This window comes from Osmerus eperlanus, chromosome 1 (assembly GCF_963692335.1).
Source record: "Osmerus eperlanus chromosome 1, fOsmEpe2.1, whole genome shotgun sequence".
In the NCBI taxonomy this organism is placed as follows: Eukaryota; Metazoa; Chordata; class Actinopteri; order Osmeriformes; family Osmeridae; genus Osmerus; species Osmerus eperlanus.
In genome coordinates, this window is record NC_085018.1 from 5,010,154 (window position 1) to 5,030,356 (window position 20,203).

The 20,203-nt window shown below is 40.3% G+C and overlaps 1 protein-coding gene across 1 annotated transcript in view; it reads left to right on the plus strand.

Annotated features, from left to right (window-relative positions):
- Positions 1–20,203, plus strand: part of cpne9 (copine family member IX) — a 226,224-nt gene that overhangs the window by 69,494 nt on the left and 136,527 nt on the right. The window lies entirely within an intron of this gene.

A 20,203-nucleotide genomic window follows, 5' to 3' on the forward strand; every position in this document is an offset into this window, starting at 1 on the left:
GGGGGCAGGGTGTGAAAATTGGTTTGTTTTATGGTGGGCCCTGGGGGATTAGAGCCTCAGATACAGACAACAATTCAAACACACACACACACACACAATGTTTCTTGGCATCTTAGTTGCTTCTGACCTACATATACAGAGACGGTGGATATGAAATGACATTTTGCCTCTAAATTTGTTGTCCTCTTTCCTTTTAAGACACCATAACCAAGAGATGTCTTTCTCCTGTTTCTTATTGCTGCCTCATACTGTAGATAAGAAATCCAAAGGAGTTTTATTATAGTAAAAAAAATCCCATGACACACTGTTTTTGGATGCTTTTATATAGGCCTTAGTGGTCCCCAAATACTGTATCTGAAGTCTCTTTCCCGAAATTCATCCTTGGTGCAGAATTACAGCCACTACCAGCAGTCCCACAATGAGCTTTCCTCAGGACGTGCCGTTTCTGTGTCTGTAGCTTTAAATGCTATGAGGAAGAAAGAGGCGGGGCTAACTGTCATTCTTCGGTTGTTTGCGAGTCATGATGTCTCGAGGAAAAAACAATATAGCGCTCGCACAGTCGTAGCTCATTTTCTCATTGGTGGGCCAAATTCTCTGTGCAGAGAAAGCAGAGAAAGGGGAGGTAACCTTCCCTATTATGACGTCATAATAGGAACATTTTAAAAACCGAGCGTTTGAGCTTTCATTTTCTCAAAGGTGGAGAAGAATACCCAGGGCTTGGCTTACACCTATCGAAATTTCTAGCCACTGGGGGACCAAAGGCAGGCTAGGGGAACTCATATTAATATATGAGTATAACCTCCTAAAGTGAAAATGTCATGTCATGGGACCTTTAAGGCGGGGAAGGATCAGCTAATCGGCCAATCTTCCTCAGCCTCTCCTTACTCCAGAGAAACTCTGGACAAAGAGATTTGTCCAAACGGACCTTTAATGGTAAATGGTAAAAATGGACGACATTTATATAGCGCATTTTTATACCTTACCGGCACCCAAAGCGCTTTACAATTTTGCCTCTCATTCACCCATTCATACTCACACTCACGCATACCGACGGATGGATGTACCTTATGTCGTTATGAAGCTCATAAGAAGCCTGGTAATCACACATTCAGTTGAATCAGGTGTGTTGGAGCAGAGAAACATCTAAAACATGCAAGCAACGCTATCTCAAGCTAGACCTAAATAAGCTTAGATCGTGCTTGCACACGGAGAACAGAAGCAGCCCAGACCAGACGATCGTCGAAAATAAGAGTTATGTCGCAAAAAGCAGAGCGTAAACCAGCAGAGCAGTTTTATTTTAAGTAGCTGGATTTTTTGAGTTATCCACAAAAATTTCAATATTGCCGCAATTAACAGGGCGAGGGAGACGATCTGGCAAAACATTGTTGACTGTAGGGCTGTCCCCGACTAAGATTTTCTTGGGTCGAACAAGACTCGACTAAAACGTCTGAAAATCGACTAATCAAAATTTGAAACGCTTTTTTTTTCACACACAAAAAAAACGTACAAACATTTTCCCGATCTGACTCAATGGCTGCTGGACATTGCAGATTCAGCCGCTAATAGCCTACTAATAATAAGACTCGTATCACCACTCCTGTTGTAACCGAATGCCGATAGTATTTAGTATCTCTTACAATGTACTACAAATTACAAATATTGTTTGTTTAACATGCAAATCATCAGAGCGCGCTTATCACTGCCTGAAAACTTGCAGCATGCGAACTTATGTAGAAGCTGAGTGGGGAACGGTGCAACAGAGAAAGATTTTGTTGTCTTGGCCGGAGAAGATAATGCCATTCGATTTGGATTCTTATAATAGGCATATTCATTTTTCAACCCAGCGCGTTAGCATGAGCAAAGTAGGGCTAGGCCAACTTACGTTTTCAGGTGGTAGGCTACATCATATTCGACATCGAACTATGAAAAATAAACCGTTGTTGGCAGAGTTTGCATTCAACGTTTTTCGAGTCACCCGGTACTTTGTAAATGTAAATGTACTTTAATGAAATGCTGCCATATCACAGATTTCTTTGCCATTTTGACTAATAACACCGACAAAGTAGGCTATGGCAGAGTTTGTGGTTCGGCAGCCAATTGTGCTCGTGCCGTGTGCAAAATACCAAACCAAAACAAAGCGCAGATTAACGAAAGGGAAAACAGTAACAACTTTTCTTTTAAATTTTTAGAGTTGCTTTATTTGTCTTAAATAATATAATCTACAATTTCTGTAGAACATTTTGTTAATTCAGCAATGATGACACAAGCGGGAATCAGATCTCACACTGACATACGGCAGCTCGACTAAAAAAATCTTAGTCGACCAAGAGCACATCGAGCAGAAAATCGACTAGTCGACTGAGTGGGGACAGCCCTAGTTGACTGTTTAAATGAGTAAATTGTAGGCCTACCAAATCTACTTAACATAACTAATGCATTTAGGCCTACTGATAATTAGCGTAATTTGATGAGCTGTCTGAAACCGTTCTGACAGTAATCATTGGCCGATATTCTCAACAGGAGGTTGAGAATAATGGCCAAAAGAAGAACGTGGCAGCAATTTAAAATTGTATTTGGATGTAGGTTATGTATGAATTCCAAAGACTGCAGAAGGCCATGGTTTGGACTTGATGTGGGCTAATAATGTTTTTGTGTTCACATCTTGAACAACATTTATAAATTACTTCAAAATAACTTTGCCACACACATTTCTTAACTGATAGGCTTACATTTACATTTAGTCATTTAGCAGACACTCTTATTCAGAGCGACTTACAGTAAGTACAGGGACATTCTCCCCAAGGCAAGTAGGTTAAAGTGCCTTGCCCAAGGACACAACATCATTACGCACGGCTGGGAATCAAACCGGCAACCATCTGATTAATAGCCCGATTCCCTAACCGCTCAGCCATCTGACCCCCCTTTTTGAAGTTCTCCTTTTAGGAGGCAAATCTGAAGTCTGGCTTTGGTTTGCTGAAGTTGGGGAAGAGTGATTTGTTCCTCTGCCAGATTAATCTGTACTTCTGCTCTTTCATATACATAAATGTGTATGTACTACATGCTACAAATATAGTTATATTTGACCAATTTCAAGTTTTATAAAATTTTGTTCCTGAAATCCACCCTGAATCCACCCTTCTGCTGGGATCAGAATGATATTGTTTTATTTTAGCAAAGGTATCCCAGTCCTACTAAAAAGTAGAATCCTTTTTTAATTTTTAACAACCCATTTTTTAAACCAATAGCCAAAATCCGATCAGATCACTTATGAACAACTGGCCCCAAGGGTTGAGAACTACCGGGCTAAAGTTAGTTTATTCCTCAAGTCCTGTTGCTGTTTTCAAAGCTGTGAACACAACACGCAAAAAAGAACAATTTCACAGACTGAGATCGAGGTTCTAACAACAGAGGTGGAGGCCAGAAAATGTGTCCTGTTTGGCGGCCTGTCATCAGGCTACAAAAGAAAGTCGGCGGAGTGTAAAACTGTCACTATTTGCGCCCTTTCTTGTTTTTAACCTGTAGCACTTGGAGATTTAGCTAAATATGAAGTGCATTACAAATAAAAGTATTATTATAGGGCCGTAGATGCTGTGGGGGAGAACCGGACCATGGCAGAAATTAAGAAGAAATGGTCAGATGTAAAACTCAATTAAGAAATGAGTGGTGGCGCATCGTAACAGCATGGCAGCTATAGGGTTAGCGTGACATGCATTTCCTGAGTGATTTTGTCGTTCATTTGACACCCTCAAGTTTAACAGAAGTTGTGGTGGCGGATTAAACAGTAGCCTATATATATATATAGCATTTCCCGTTTGGGTTTAGGCATTTTGATGTGATCATCCACATTAATGATCAAACTTTTATTTTTATGTTTTTTGAATAGTCAACGTCATAGACATATGAGAGTAACTGTAGTGGAAACTTTATTTTGTTATGTTTGGTGAGTTTCGGCACTTTTCAGTTAGAATTTGCCACGTTACAGAGCCAGACAAGACTTTGCGGACGGCCCGCACATTCTCACGTCAAGTAAATTTTAGACATCACAGTGCGTGAAAATCAGCGTACGCAAGCTTTTCGTGCATACGCAACGTTTATACATGAGGCCCCAGCTCTTCCACAAAGTCGGATAGCGGCCCTGGTGGGCGATAGAGGACAACTAAGAGTGCTTTGATAGGATCAGTTAGCATCACATAATGGTGTTCAAATGATTTCGCGGTGACAGAGAGTGGGGTGAATGTGTATTTAATATGTGGGGAAAGAAGCAAACCTGTCCCACCACCTCGCCCGGTTGAGTGGGGTGAGTGAAAAAACGAGTGGTTGACGGAGAGAGCAGCTGGAGTTGTGTTCTCTGGGCGGATCCATGTCCCTGTCTTTATTCGACCAAGTCTTCGTGCGCCGAGGCTGCCAGACGAGGCTGCCACTGCAGTGCTAGCCACCTTAAATATGCTAAGGCTCAGCTGACAACGACCCTAATTTACATTTAGTCATTTAGCAGACGCTCTTATCCAGAGCGACTTACACTAAGTACAAGGACATTCCCCCGAGGCAAGTAGGGTGACGTGCCTTGCCCAAGGACACAACGTCATTTGACACGGCCAGGAATCGAACCAGCAACCTTCTGATTACTAGCCCGATTCTCTAACCGCTCAGCCACCTAACTCCCTAATTATGTAAACAAAGCAGGGTCTGCACGGCGGCGGCAAGTACCCTGAAACTCGATCGCTAGCTACTTATTGACCTGTATAACTGCTGTCTCAAGTTTTAGCTAAACACAATATGTGAAACAAACTCTGGTTACTTACAGTCAAGATGGCAGTCACAATGTACACACAGTAAGCTCATCATGCAGAGATCCATTCTTTAAAAGCTTTGACTACAATAATAACTTCATGAAAGTGAGGATACACTTTACTAAAGGAAGTGTGTGTAGGTTATGTACTACTACTGCTTGCTCTGCCCACACACTTTCCCCATCCATGCTGTTTCCCTCTTTCCCATCGCAGGTCACGCCAAGGCATAAATGTGGCGGCCGCATGAGGTTTAGCCCAAAAAACATACCACACACAGCGACACTGTTTTCAAAGTTCCCTGAGACTGGTTAGAAAACCATGGATATTGGAACTCTCCCTGAATTAACCTCTCTCTAGAATCTCAGTCAAAACACAACTGACAAGAGTCATGCGTGCAACTGGACCAAGGTAGAGCTAATGTTCAGCTGCTTGCAAGTGTACCTTGTGATGGTACAACAGCCTGACAATACTTTTACAAGGTCAGACTCTCTGATCCCATTAAACTACACAACATGCACAATCAGGGTGACCAACAGGATTATCTTAACTAACAAACAATAACATTACACACATTTAACTGAACGAACACAACAACTGAAATCCCTCGCACGGCTGTACCCAAGGGCGCTGACGCTACATTATTTAGGTGTGTTCGACATGGACTGACTTCATGCAGCGCTGCAGCCGGCTGCAGGCCGCTGACTTGAAACAGTGAATTCTGGTTAGACTTTTTGTCCGACTTGAGACGGCGAGGCTAGGTCACTGTGACATAGCCATCAAAGTACCGTAAGATTGATTCGAGAACTGCCGGCTGTGTAGCCGAGCGCATTTTCTCAAGAGCAACTGCACAGGTTCTAATGACAACACAGCTATTTCATGATTGGCCACACTCACACACAACTTTGACGCGTGTTTTGTAATTATTCTGACACCTTCAGTTTCGCCAATGCGCAAATCCGGACCAAATTGAATTAAAGATTTGTTGAAAAAAGGGTTTTAATCCGCCTCTTCACTAACGGAAAGACTACGTTTAATTATAAATAAAGTAAAGTAAGCAAACAGCGCTTAATCGGCCGTGACTGACGTCAACGCAGCAAACCACGAGAAGCTGGAATGTCCGACTTCACAGAGCCGTTTTCAACTCCTCCCCGACTGCAAGCGGCTACTCTCGCCGGTCGTTTCATGCAGCCGCAGTCCATGTCAAACGCACCTTTTATCTAGCTGTCTTCCGACTGCGTAATATGACAAGATGCTCGTGACGCGCTTGTGAGAAAAAAAGTCTGCACTTATGGGACGCACGGACGGAACAAAAGTGCTTTGCGGATCGGAATTCACTTGACGGAACTGTCTTTTGAGATTCTGTTTCCGCCATCTTAAATTAGCTCGACTTTTAGCCTGACACGGAGCAGGCTAGTTCAGAGTTATAAGTTTCCTTGGTTACTTAGCTAGAAGGTGGCTTAGAATAAGCCACCTTAATGGAACGGAACTCTTGCTGAAGTAAGCGAGACTTGTCGAAATAAGTCTGTCTTTTCCTTAATCTACGTTGATGGAACACAGTTCTGCCTGAATAGCAAGCTATTTCTATTCATGTTTTGTTAGTGATTGTTTTTAGCTAGCTTACATTACTATTCAATGTTAGTTAGCTTGGCTAAACTGGGTTTCATAGCAATAGAAATCAACAAATCAGATCAATCAAACTTTATTCAGAAAGGGGGGGTGGTGGGAACATATACAGTAAAAGTGAAATGGTACTGCGTGCGCATCCTCATTGTTTGTAAACACAAGAACCCATCTATATGTAAAGATAACATCCAAGCTGGCAATTTCAGCAAATCTGACTGCAGTTTTTTACACCATACTGTATGTACTGTGTTATGAGTCAAATAACTTGCTAAATGAATTAAATGTCTGTTAAATGTCAAATCCAACTAAACTAAATCCAACTAGCCTACTTTTTCCTAAACTGACATGCACCAACTCAGAGCACTGAGTTTCAACATCCATTTACACATGTTGTCTCTATTTTCTACTCTACTCATAGCGCATGACTATGTTTAACTTAATGTCAGCACCTCTCTGTCATCAATTATCTCTGGAGTGGGGGGTTGGGGCTTCTTGTCCAACAAATTACACCCCTGAACATTTAAAACATATCAATGGCCTACTACAATTGTAAATATCCTTTGGCCTCTTCTCCAATTGGTCCTTGATACAATCTAATATCTAATATTTTCTGCCCATTCTGCACAGTTTTGGGGGAATTTCCACATCAGCACCCGTTTCCCAATTCCTGTATTCTGCACTACTACACTTTGACTGTGAAACTTTCATGTAGGCCCATACTATAGCAGTTACAGATATACAACACAGATGAGAGTCAGGAGAGTGAATTAGAGATAATGGTAGTGGGAGGGTGTTGCACTGTTCTGCTTCTTTTTTTCGCCACTCCTATGAAACATTTCTGGGGACCACTGCTTTTGCCTGTTAGTGCCTGCAATGCTGGGAAGAAAACTATATGACAACAATAATGTTTAAAGTAATTGGCCTTTCTAACAGTACAACTGGCCCCAGCTTGGCACCCCATGGTCTAGATCCTCCCCTAGCATTACAAATCAAGACAAGAGCCTTTTCATTAGGCCCAGTGGCAGCTGGGCATGCTGTTTGAGGTTGTCAAATGTCACCACTCATGGACTTCTGCCTAAATTGACATGCACCAACTCAGAGCAATGAGTTTCGACAACCATTAGCACAGGCAAGACTATGTTTAAGTTATTGTCTGAAATTCTATGTCACCAACTCTATGGAGGAACCCTCCCTAACCAAATTGCTTTGGTCATGCTTTCTTAAAAGTGTAGTCCTTAGTTTAATTGTGCCAAAGAAGAAGATAAAATGACCAAGCTGTGTTTGGTTGATTCAACTTTATAGTTCTGAAGAAGAAGACCTTCTGTTTCTTTTAACAGTAGAATTAGCTGTGACCAAACTAGCCACAGAATGGCTACTAGTCCAAAATGGCTACTAGGCCAATGAGTGAAGGTGGATGCTTGGTCAGCCCACCCTTTACAGAAACCCTTAAATGTGTGTGCGTCTTACCAAGCTTGCGCGTGTGTCAAGGGAACAGAATGTGTGTGTGAGAATTTGGAGCACGCGCGCTGAGGAAAAGAGGGACAGAGGATTTGGGGAAAAAGCCCTAGCAATTAGCCAAGCATGCATATTTCTAATATTCACAATAAATATACTTTTCATCTTACATAAAACTTTTTATGTACTAAACATTCTCAATAGTCTTCATATGAACTTTTGATTTAATCAGAGTATATATTTTACCCGGCGGATGTGTAAATCATTATTTTAGCGTTAGCAATAAATTACATTTCCTTTATTTCCTTCAGTCCTTGGTATGTCACTTCCTCGTGACCAAGTACCAAGTTTGGTGTTGATATCTCAAAGATTTGCTGAGATATGACCCAACTTCCTGTTTGGTTGCTTTGCTGCCGATTTTTATTGGCTCTACCGGACAAGCGGTTTTGAAAAGCAAAATCCATATATAACTTCTGTGAGGGTTGCTCTGACGATGATACGTGCCAATTCTGGGGAAGATTGGACAAAAATTGTAGGAGAAAAATCCAATTGGGCGGCCGTTATAGGTTCTTGAGGCTTTTTGTTCCTCATGAGAAATAAGGCATATGTAATGAATTTCAGAATGTTGGGATTTATGGCCTGCAAATTGCATCACTTTAAAAATGGACATATTGGGGCGTCGCCTGTAGCGCCACCTATTGTCTCACATGGCCCATGTTTTGTATGGTAGTGGTACTAATGCTCTGCAGTTTCAACATGCCAAATTTCACAACTTTTTATGCTACTGGTCTAGGGGCTGCCATTGACTCCCAGAGGACAACCATAATAATACCACCAATAACAATAGGGTTCTCATAACGGAGGAACCCTAAATATAGCTGCAAGCAGCGATGCGGGTTCCTCCGCAAAATGGCAAAATATTATAACAATTTATATTGTAGAAGATCGAGAGTTGGACAACAAGAGAGCAAAACTACTTCATGTTTGCGAAAGGGGAACCGCTTTTGGAAGAGGAGGGTGAGACGGATGTTCAGGAGAAAGATGTAGAGCACAAATCATCGAAGAAGCTTCTCTACTTCTCTTTGGTGGTTTTTATTCAGATGATAGATGTCATGTCAGACAGGTCAAAAGTCTATCACTTGGGCTGGTTTCATCACTAAAGACACTAAAAGGCACCAGCTTGGCATGCTGGGACATGGAAAGGAGTAAACATTTAGACCTTTATCAAAGTTCAAAATGTTTGTTTGTCCTCATCAATGTCTTCAAAAAAGCAGTCTGCAGAGCTACTGTGTCTGTGGAGTGACTGTCTGACTCTGGAGGGCTGGCAGGCAGGCAGGCAGGGCAGGCCAGCTGGATAAAGCTGTCTTGGGGTCAGGGCTAAAGAGACGCTGTCCAGCTAGAGAGGGGTAGTCCAGCAAGGGGTCTGTGTTGCTCTCAGCATCCTCTGTTGTTGCTCTCAGCATCCTCTGTTGTACTCTGTTGAGCAGGCCTCTGCATGACCCTCCAGACCTGTAAAAGTGAAGAAAAGGTCCATGTGTTAGTGAAAAATTAAGCTTTTTCCACCTACACTTGATATAAACTACAGTTTTGACTGTGAAATGCAGTGGCATTATTTGAACTTGACTCCAAATGTGTTGACCTGATGGAGGCCCATGCAAAGTCACTCAAAACACGGGTTTGATTCCAGGCTCTGGCAAGAGTATTTAGCTCTAAACTGGTCAATATACACATCTGACCAACCAGTGAAACGGGCCAAACTAGCCTGGCTATAACAAATGAAACAGGCTTGCTTTGAAAAATCCTAGATACTGGCCATCTTCAGCAAGCTCGTGTCTACAAAAAGCAGTCCTCCCTGGCGTTTTTGGAGTAGAATTGTGTGAAACACAAAATTGTTTACACACTGCCAGTGAGCGACCCAAGTCTAACTCTGAGGCTAACGTCAAAACAATGCACTCTCACTCAAATTGCAAAAAAAAGTGTAACCCGGCTAGGGTTCTTAGTATTATAATTTTATTTTTGGATGGGTTTTATTATTCTAAGAAGGGTCTATTACGAATATAAACAATTTGGTTTCTTTTGGTTTCGTTTCTTGTTTGATTGAGAAATAATTGTTTATGTTCCTTAAAGAGTTAAAGATCCCATGACATGAAAACTTCACTTTAGGAGGTTATTTAACATTAATATGAGTTCCCCTAGCCTGCCTTTGGTCCCCCAGTGGCTAGAAATTTCGATAGGTGTAAACCAAGCCCTGGGTATTCTTCTCCGCCTTTGAGAAAATGAGAGCTCAAACACTCGGTTTTGAAAATCTCCCTATTGTGACGTCACAATAGGGGGATTTTCAAAACCGAGCGTTACCTCCCCTTTCTCTGCTTTGCCCGCACAGAGAATTTGGCCCACCAATGAAAAAATGAGCTACGACCGTGCGAACGCGACATTGGTTTTTCCTTGAGACATCATGGCTTTCAAACGACCAAAGCATGGCAGTTAGCCCCGCCTCTTTCTTCCTCATAGCATTTAAAACTACAGACACAGAAACGGCACGTCCTGAGGAAAGCTCATTGTAGGACTGCTCGTCGTGCCTGTAATTCTGCACCTAGGCTGAATTCCGGGAAAGAGACTTCAGATACAGTATTAGGGGACCACTAAGGCCTATATAAAAGCATCAAAAAAACAGCATTTCATGGGATCTTTAAGCCTGGTAGTTAAGTTTGTGAGTAATGTACCTGCAGAACATGTGGGTTGTGCTATCAAGTTTGTGGAGTCGGTCTAATTGGGTGTTATTAAGATTAATCCCGCCTCTAATAGTGTGGGATTGGGATTGGAAAGGGAGGAGAGCGGAAGGCTGCGAGAGAAAGGAGGAACGTGGTGAAGAAGAGTAAACGAACGGACAAAAGGATATTTCCAATTTATTTCGTAAATATGCATATGTTAGAACAGGAGTCTTATGCATCACATGATTAATGTGATTGTTACTTTCTATAAGATATTGTGCTAGGCACTGAGTGATAGTCATTATTTCGTACATGTGTACTTATGTGTACATGGGAATCATTATACTTTAGATAAAACATATACTACGTCTATAATTAGTAGTGATGGGGGAAACAAAGCTTTCTGAAGCAAGGAGCTATTTGAAACAATTGTGTCAAAAAAGTATCCCTTTCTCGAAGCGTTTGATACATCTTCTCCATAGGGACATCTGCTGGTCAGTTCATGGTATGGCGACTGTATCGAGAGATTGAAGGAATCGAGTGACGTACACAACGTAATTTTGCACGGCCAGAATCGAACCGGCAACCTTCTGATTAATAGCCCGATTCCCTAACCGCTCAGCCATCTGACATCTGAATTTGATAAATAAAAGGTTTTGTGACAAATATTTCGATGTGCAAGTGTCAAAAATATGATATCATATATCTTGTTGTATTATAAACAACATAACGTCTTTGCTACTGTACATTCATAACATATATTTCTAGGTTCTGATAGCATTAATCACACTGACAGCTAGGTTGAGTATGGCCTCGTGGTAAGAGCGCTGCCCCTCATTCCGAGAGTGAGATCGCAACCCACATCCCGTTTTAGTGGAAGTATATACTAAATGAATACATTATTATTTGATAATGTAGGCTGGCGGCTAAGGTTTTGGAACATGCTTTTGCAACCGGGAAAGGGATGGCCACATTTGAAGGCTGGTAAAACTAGAGAAGTATGTGCTTGTGTACACCTACTCTCACATCTGTATCTATCTCTGTCTATGTAGCTCTGGCAATCTATCTGTATCTCTGGCTCTGTCAATGAATGTGTTCTATAGCGTCCGTATATGTGAGAAAACAATGGTTGTGCTCACAGAAGGCTTGAGCACACCCAATAAATATATATGAGAAAGAACAATGGTTGTACTCGACGAAGGCTTGAGCACACCCAATTACTAATCAGCACAATTTGACTAGTAATGTGTCTGGGGTTTCATTTTTCCTTTAGTAGTTTTGTAGTACTACAGATTTTGCCTGATTTATTGTGTTATAGTAGATCAGACAAAATCTAATATTGCGTGTGAAAAGGGTTTACACCCTTGGGGTTCGTGGGTCAAATCTGAACAATGTTTGAATTAACAAGCACTGAAAAAAACAAGATTATCATCCAATGAAATGTTTTATCTGGTAAGTAACTTATTTTTCACCCATAACCACAATAAATATACTTAGTGTTTCTATTTTATGGACCCTAGACCACATATAACTTACTATGTGCAAATCTTTTTTGTTTAAGTTAGGCACAATGTATTTATTTTATTTGTTATGATGTACATAATTGTATTATAAAACCATGAGAAACTAATGATAAACAAAATTATTAATAAAATAGAAGAAGTGGCCTCATTGTGTACCACATCAAGTATAAGCAACCCCATGTAAGCCTGGGAATAGCATGTGTTAATCTTCCTCCAACTATTCCCACACTCATGTCAATAATAATATTTTCTATAGGCTGTAGTATATATTTCTCAAGTAGACAACTGCAGATGCGGCTTCATAATGAGATGTGGGTAAGGCCTCTAACGTGTCTTATAGCAATTTATCTCTTCTCCTCTTATAGTGACTTGTGTAACCCCTCCCTCACAGGCAAAACATCAGCAAGTTGTTCCCATAATAATAATAACATAAAAGTATAGAAAGTGACAGATGAAAGGGGTAATGTCTTGTGTGTGCATGCAAGAGAGAGTGGTGTGTGTTGGATCATAATTGCTGCATGCCTCAATTTAATTCAAGTCAATATGCTTTTGTGGCATGAAACATAATTTTGATATGACACTATCAATATACTATCATTATAGGATTGTATTACTATAATTTTTGTTTGCTATTTTGGTAATTTATGATGGTTCGGCAACAATTACTATGTATTTCTCTGTATAAACAACCCATAATTACTACCGGGTCAAATTTGACCCATAACACACAGATACACCACACACTTTATTTTATAGGCATAAAAAAACGATTAAACATGTTTAATTGTATTGAGTAGGCCATTGTTGAGGATCTAATGAAGCCTTGTTTTTATCAGAAAAAAAGGAAGGTTTGTTTCACACATCTAAACTTGAGAACGAATTTCACAATTGGAGGGTTAAAATAAAACTTTGTTTCTCTCTCTTTTTCTCTGTCTCTTGCTCTCACTCTCTCTCACACATACACACAAATTATTCTATAAAAATATGTAATTTTTTTTTTAATATACTAGATTGTATTATAGTACATTGTTTACTATAGGTTAAATAGTTATTTAAATCCTTTAGACTAAGTTTAATTTGTCTGCGCTGTTGGGGGAGCCTGAAAATCAAGCATTTAATTGGTAATTACTCTGTGTGCTAACTATGTGCATTGAAACTGGAACCTTAACATACACACACACTCAATCAGCCATCCTATTTGTTTCAGTGATTTGTGGGTCCTTACTCCACAGAGAAAACTGGAAAACTCTGTACACAACGTTGTACGCAATTGTTATGAACACTGCGTATGCGACCGATATCACGTTTGTCTTCATAGATTCCACTAACTTGTGATTGTACGCACGTGAACAAGTTTGTTGTCCACACCCCATCAACTCCCGTATTTTACCTTATATGGTTGTTGAAACGCCCATATTTTGTCAGGTTTCTCAATAAACTTCTCAATTAACCTATTGACAATGAATGATTCTTAATGAGAAATGGCTAAGGCAACAAAAAAAAACTGTAAAAAAGATAAACTTTACTGAATGTGAAATGGAGTTCTTGATTAACAAAATTGGAGGAGCATCTTATTTGGTGGCCTTAGGCTACCATAATGTTGATGGAGTAAAATGTTTTAAATTTACATTTTGTTAAATTAATTAACCCAGGGATAGGAAATTTTACTTGGTTTATTTAGATGTTTGACTTGAATCAGCTAGTTAAATTAGCTTGGGAGGAAGGTGACTGTCATTAATTGTTATCAATTGTACAGTCAGTTGTTTTTCAAGGATGTTGACAACCTCATACTGTAACAATGCTTGTAAGTACTCTTTGTGAAGATGTAATACAGTGAGGGACTTTTTTGGGGGGCTCCCCTGCTGATTTTGTACGTTTTCCCACTGACAAATCAGTCTATAATTTTAATGTTAGGTTTATTTGAACAGTGATAGACAGAACAACAACAAAAAAATCCAGAAAAACGCATGTCAAAATGTGTATAAATTGATTTGCATTTTAATGAGTGAAATAAGTATTTGACCCCTCTGCAAAACATGATATAGTACTTAGTGGCAAAAATCACGTTTCTTGAAGTTGGCCACTAGGTTTGCACACATCTCAGGAGGGATTTTGTCCCACTCCTATTTGCAGATCTTTGCAGTCATTATGGTTTTGAGGCTGACGTTCAGCTCCCTCCACAGATTTTCTATGGGATTAAGGTCTGGAGACTGGCCAGGCCACTCCAGGACCTTAATGTGCTTCTTCTTGAGCCACTCCTTTGTTGCTTTGGCTGTGTGTTTTGGGTCATTATGCTGGAATAACCATCCACGACCCATTTTCAATGACCTGGCTGAGGGAAAGATTTGACGGTACATGGCACCATCCATCGTCCCTTTGATGTGGTGAAGTTGTCCTGTCCCCTTAGAAAATAATGCAACACTCTTAAGTACCTATCGCAAATTTACAAACTGGGGAATTTATTTGAACATTACTGATATAACTTTAGAGATTGTGGTATTCTATCATATCATGTCAAGAATTTCTGGGTGTGTTTATCTGTATGTCAGAATCAATTAACCAACATTGTAATCAACGGCTGCACAATGGGCAGTGCACTAGCCAATCTAACGTAGAAACCAGTGCAGATCTGAATGTAGAAATCATCTTCCAACATGGTTCACGTGATTCATGAAACCTTCGCATCTTTCCAATCACAGCATAATAATGATTGGGTGTTGATGAATGAGGCGACTGAATAGAATAGTCATTTAAATATCACCCTCCTATATATTCTTGTATTAGAGGCCTTGCATGGGAGAATGAATGGGAGACAAAAGCGACTTAGGTCTTGCATGATTTTTGCACTGAATTTTTACTGCTTGGTGTTTGATCTTTCTCCAAATAGAAAATTAGCCAGGGATGTCATTAGTATGCCACCCAACATCTCCCTGTTCATGTTATGCCAGGAGAAGACGGAGAGGAATGTAGAATATTGTCCATTGACACTAGTAGTCTCCTGGACTTGGCAATGCCTCAGTTACAAGAGGTCTTGGGGTTACCATTGTGAGGGTTTTATCGATAAAGACTATTTTTAGTGCCATTTACCCTGCAGGTTAGCAGCATAATTTATTTACTGACTGAGACTTAGAAGTGGGAGGAGGGGGTTGCTCATTTGTCTTTGTTGTATTGCTGTCTTCTAAGATATAAACTCCTCAAAAAAAGTTCGGAAACGTTATTTCAGTCGATTATTCCTGCCCTTTAATAATACCAATTGGTATTGTATTTTATATCGTTGGAAAGCCTGATTAGTCACCTTTACAACGAGGTACAACTTGTAAGGATCATGCATTCGTGGATTGAGAAACACAGCTAACCGTGTGGGTAGCGGCCCGAAATAATGTGCCAAAATCCCCTGCAATATTTTTCTGTTGGTATTCACTCTCGTTTTGAGTTGCTTGGTAGATTGGATGATTGCACTCTGTTGTTATGTTATCTCTGATAAGAGGCATGTTCAAAGGAGGAGCAGCACTGCTCTAATAAGCCGCTCCTCCTCCATACATGTCCTCTCGACACACCCTAAACTTTTAATGCTAGTTCATGGCATCTACTGAAATGCATGAAAGGAAAAATATAAAATATTCAGAGCGTGACTAATATGACAGCTGTGATAGACTAAAGTGGCAGCAACATTTTGCCGCTACACTTTTAAGGGTTATACTGGTCTATGTCCTTTTCTCACAATCTGTTCCAACAGTGCTTTGATACAGGCATAGGGTTTATAAGCAATCAATAACATCCACATGTTCTTTAATTTTCCACCTGTATAAATTACGGAGCTTTGGGGAACCCCCGGCTTAAACAAGAGAAAATACTTCACAGTCTTTTCATTATGATGGGAATGGAAATCTCCTAAAACACAGTGGATAGGTAGACAAGGGGGTAGTGTAACACTTCTTATTCAATATGCATTCAATCATTGCAGTCAATGTTCCAAGTTATAATCTAAATAATATTGGTCTGCATGAAAATACCATTCCGATTTGGAATCTCTATGTTAGCGAACTTCCATCTCAACCTTATGAATTTAGGTTGTCTTAAATTTCTGCAAAGTTAGCCTAGTCACATCTTTTCACACACAATGTGTAGGTTATTAGTCACATGCATCGAATAGGATAGCGTCATCAGAACAGTGAGTTCTTGTGACTTGGCTAGCAACATCTATGCAGTAGCATCAAAAGAAGAAAAAAAAAGTAGTGTATTTAAATGTTTACAGCATAAAAAAATATTACAAAATACACAAAAAGTATACAAAGATGTAAAAATAAGCATACGAAATAATGTAGCATATACAGTATTATGCTTGTGCGTGGCCTAGCAAAACTAGTAAAACTAAAGCGGGTACAATTTCTGGGGAAATTGTGGGAACATTGTGAGGGAGTGCTTGCGGCTGCCCCAGCTGCCCAGTCTCCTGCTGTTTACTGATATCAACAATTCAGTGTGTTTTTACTTCAGTTTTAGAAGAAAGAAAATTGATTAAGCTTGTTGAAACTAGTCCCTTTTAAATGTTATCTGGTTACTAGAATGATAATTTCTGGAGAGCAAGCAATATCATCCATTAGTTGACTTGCATTTGAAATAATGTGTAGGCCACATGTTTCTCAACTGGTGGGTCCCAACTAGGGATGGGGATTTTAACTGATTTCAATATTCGAATAGTATCCGAAATGATTTTCGAATATCCGGATAATCTATTTTTATTAATGCGGTTCCATTATGTAATTAGCCTGACATGATGCAAAGCATACAGTAAACACATGAACCACCACACATTCTGGCAATAATTGTGACTGTTAAGCTATTAGATCAGGGCTGGACTGGGACAAAAAATCGGCCCTGGCATTTTTGGCCCAGGCGGCCCACACCCACCGTGATTGGTCAGACACATTCCCTGCAGACAGTCCTCTTAAAATATGCGTGCATTCTATGATTTGAGTTGCCTAGTGTTCTGCATTCAAGTGATAGTTTTGGATCCTTCAAGAGGGGTCTCAAGACTTATCTGTTGATCTTATACTTAAATAATTAATTAATTCTTAGAGTTATGATTTGTATATTTATGGTATTTTTTTATTATTATTGATACTTGATATTGTATTGTCATTATTGTTATTATTACTATTTTGCTTAATATTGGCTTAGCAAGTTTTAAAAACTGTTTACTGTTAATTTTAACTATTGTAAGATTCATATTTTGTCGCTTTGGACAAAAGTGTCTGCTAAATACAATAATCACAACCCTTCCCAAAAGCTAAAATAAAGCTGAGAGTAGGATATGCCCTGGAAAAGAGCATCAATACAAGGGAAGTACTCACTAATTTTTCATTGACGATTTGGAGGCCATACAGTACACAATGTACATAAGTGCAACATACTCAAGTGCAAGTAACAGTGGAAAGCTGCATGGCCCTCTGAACAACACTGGATTATTAATCCCACTAGAAAGAACAACAGAGGAATAATTAGTCATGATCACATTACTTTCTGTCTGTCAATCAAATTTTCAGGGCAGGCTTTATACGATGATGGACAGATGATCAACAGTAACGTAATCAACCACGTCACCAAAGAGCGCTTGGGTTGAATTCGTTTTCAACAAACATGGCTGCCACTGGAGAGCTGAGATGTGTAGATTCTGCCATTGAGTCTGTTTTAGAAGACATCGACAGCGCATTAATTTATATTTAAAATTAAATAAAAGAGGAACAGAGAAACGCAAGGCATTTGTCGATGGAAAATATGTTTTTGCCATCCTTCCTACGGGATTCGGTAAAAGTTAATATACTATGTTGCTATGATTGGTTGTAGTCTATCCAATTGAGCGAAGAGGCATTTTTTCCCAGGTTTGGTTGAAACACGCCCCATACTCACAGCCCAACAGAGCGGTATCAGACTCATATTCTGACTAGAATTATGAGTATGACAACGTCAGGCTATCTAATAGATTCATTACACCACAAATAATTTGATAACATTGATAACATAAATAATCTCACTTTACAACAACAGTAGTTTCTTCATTATCTCACTCTTTTCTGCAACTCTGTCAATGACAGTGTCTGTATCCAAAGCCACAAGTATGTCCTTTTCCGTTGCCATCAACATGAAGGCTTCAAGTTTGTTGCAAGTCAGGCAACTCCTCAGTCTGCTTTTTATGTATTTCAGTGTTGAAAATTATCGTTCGCAGGCCACCTGGGTTATTGACAGTGTCAACAAAAACTTGTATGCAAGTCCAAGCAGGTGATATGCATCTGTGAGCAGGTTGAATCTGTGGAGAATCTGAAAGCAGCACAGAGGGCACTCTTTACAAGAAGCACAGCTATTGTTGACAATTTCCATGTCCTCCTCCATTCCATCTGCACCATCATCCACTGTTCTGGTTGCATATTCATCCAATGGTGATAGTTTCAGCCTATCCCATTGGCCTGCTAAGCTTTTCAGCTCCATCTGCAGGTTGTCAGCAGTTGCTATCGAAATTCACCAGGCACTTGCTGAGGTCTTCAAATGCTGATTTAGGGAGAGCACTGGTTCGGATAAGGTGAACGTTTTTGGGATGCAGAAATGACAGATCAGCAAAAAGAGTCCCATGGGTCAGAAATCTTCGTTGGATGGCCTCTTGTCATGACTCTCCCTCTCCCACAGGCTCCCTCTTTGATATGACTCCCTGATGAACACTGCGGTGTCATTGAGGAGATCAAACAGTGACCCGCTCTCAATCACTATCTGAGTGGTCTCAGCCAACATAAGGTTGAGGATATGTGCATAGCACCACACATGCACATGGTTGCGGAACTGTAATGTGAGCAAGGCCTTGTTCACACTTGACTTCTTTTTTTAGAAAAAAGCGCTGCCTTCTTTACATGCAATCCAATGGGAAAAGAAAAAAGGCGGACGCCTTTTTAAAAAGCGGCCACCTTTTAAAAACGTCAAAAAAAATTCTCAACTTTTCAGAAAAGTGCTGGGTGACGTCAAGCGCCTTTCTGATAGCTGACCAATCAGGACGAGGAGAGTAGGTACGCGTGTACCTTCCCTAGTAACCTTCTACCTTAGTTACCAGGCTATGGCTCCTCAAACGCCAAAGCTTATTTGCCATATAGTAGCTAGCTGTCAATAAGTAACCAACGGAAAATAACGGATAATAATGTATCGCTAGAATGTATGATTCCCGTTCAGGTTACAGAATTCTCGTGCTGAAAGTGCTCAAAAGGCGCTGAAGGCAGCGCTTTTTTCTAAAAAAAGAAGTCAAGTGTGAACACGGCCTTAAGGTCCGGATTGCATCAATGACAGAGTTGATGGTTGTTTTGGACAGTAATGTAACAAATGAACCTCTGCCTCTTGACCCTGACTGTTTGCTTTTTGCAATAACATTATTGAGATGTTCTTTCAAGCACACATCGTACTTTCCAAGCAATATTACTAGCTCCAAAAAAATGCCATGGTCTATACTATCAATATCGAAGTTGTATGCAGCCTCATTGTCCACGTGTCTGTAACTCAGGCCTCTCTTACCTAAAACTTTGACAACCTCCACTACCCGTTCCAAAACCTGCCGTCTCTTCCTTACCTGGTCACGGTGCACTGCCAGATATTTGCCCCCAAGCAGGTTGTTTATATCAGCATTAGAGCAGTTTAAAAGAAATGCTTCGGCACAATTTCTATGAGTCACGCTTTGCTCGTGCTCTTCAATTCTTTGGTGCACATGCCTCCAGTCTGACATTCCACTCAGAAAAATGCTGGGGTCGGTTATCTTGCCAAAAGCCAGGCACACAAAACGAAATAAAGAATTACGCTCACTACAGTACGTCAGCCACTTCCGGGGTTTGCCTTCTCTATTAATGAAGGCCTTCTTGACAACAGGGTTATTTTTGTCTTGTTTGGGATGGTATTTTAAAAATGTTTGCAGCATAGCAGGATCGGGACGGGCAAAGTAGTCTATAGCCTGTTCTTCCCTGACTGTCTCCTCGACCTCTACCTCAACAACCTGGCATGACTAGACAGACAGAGAGAGAAAGGAGTGATTGGCTGGGAAATACCACAACCAATTACTTGCAAGATATATACCTAC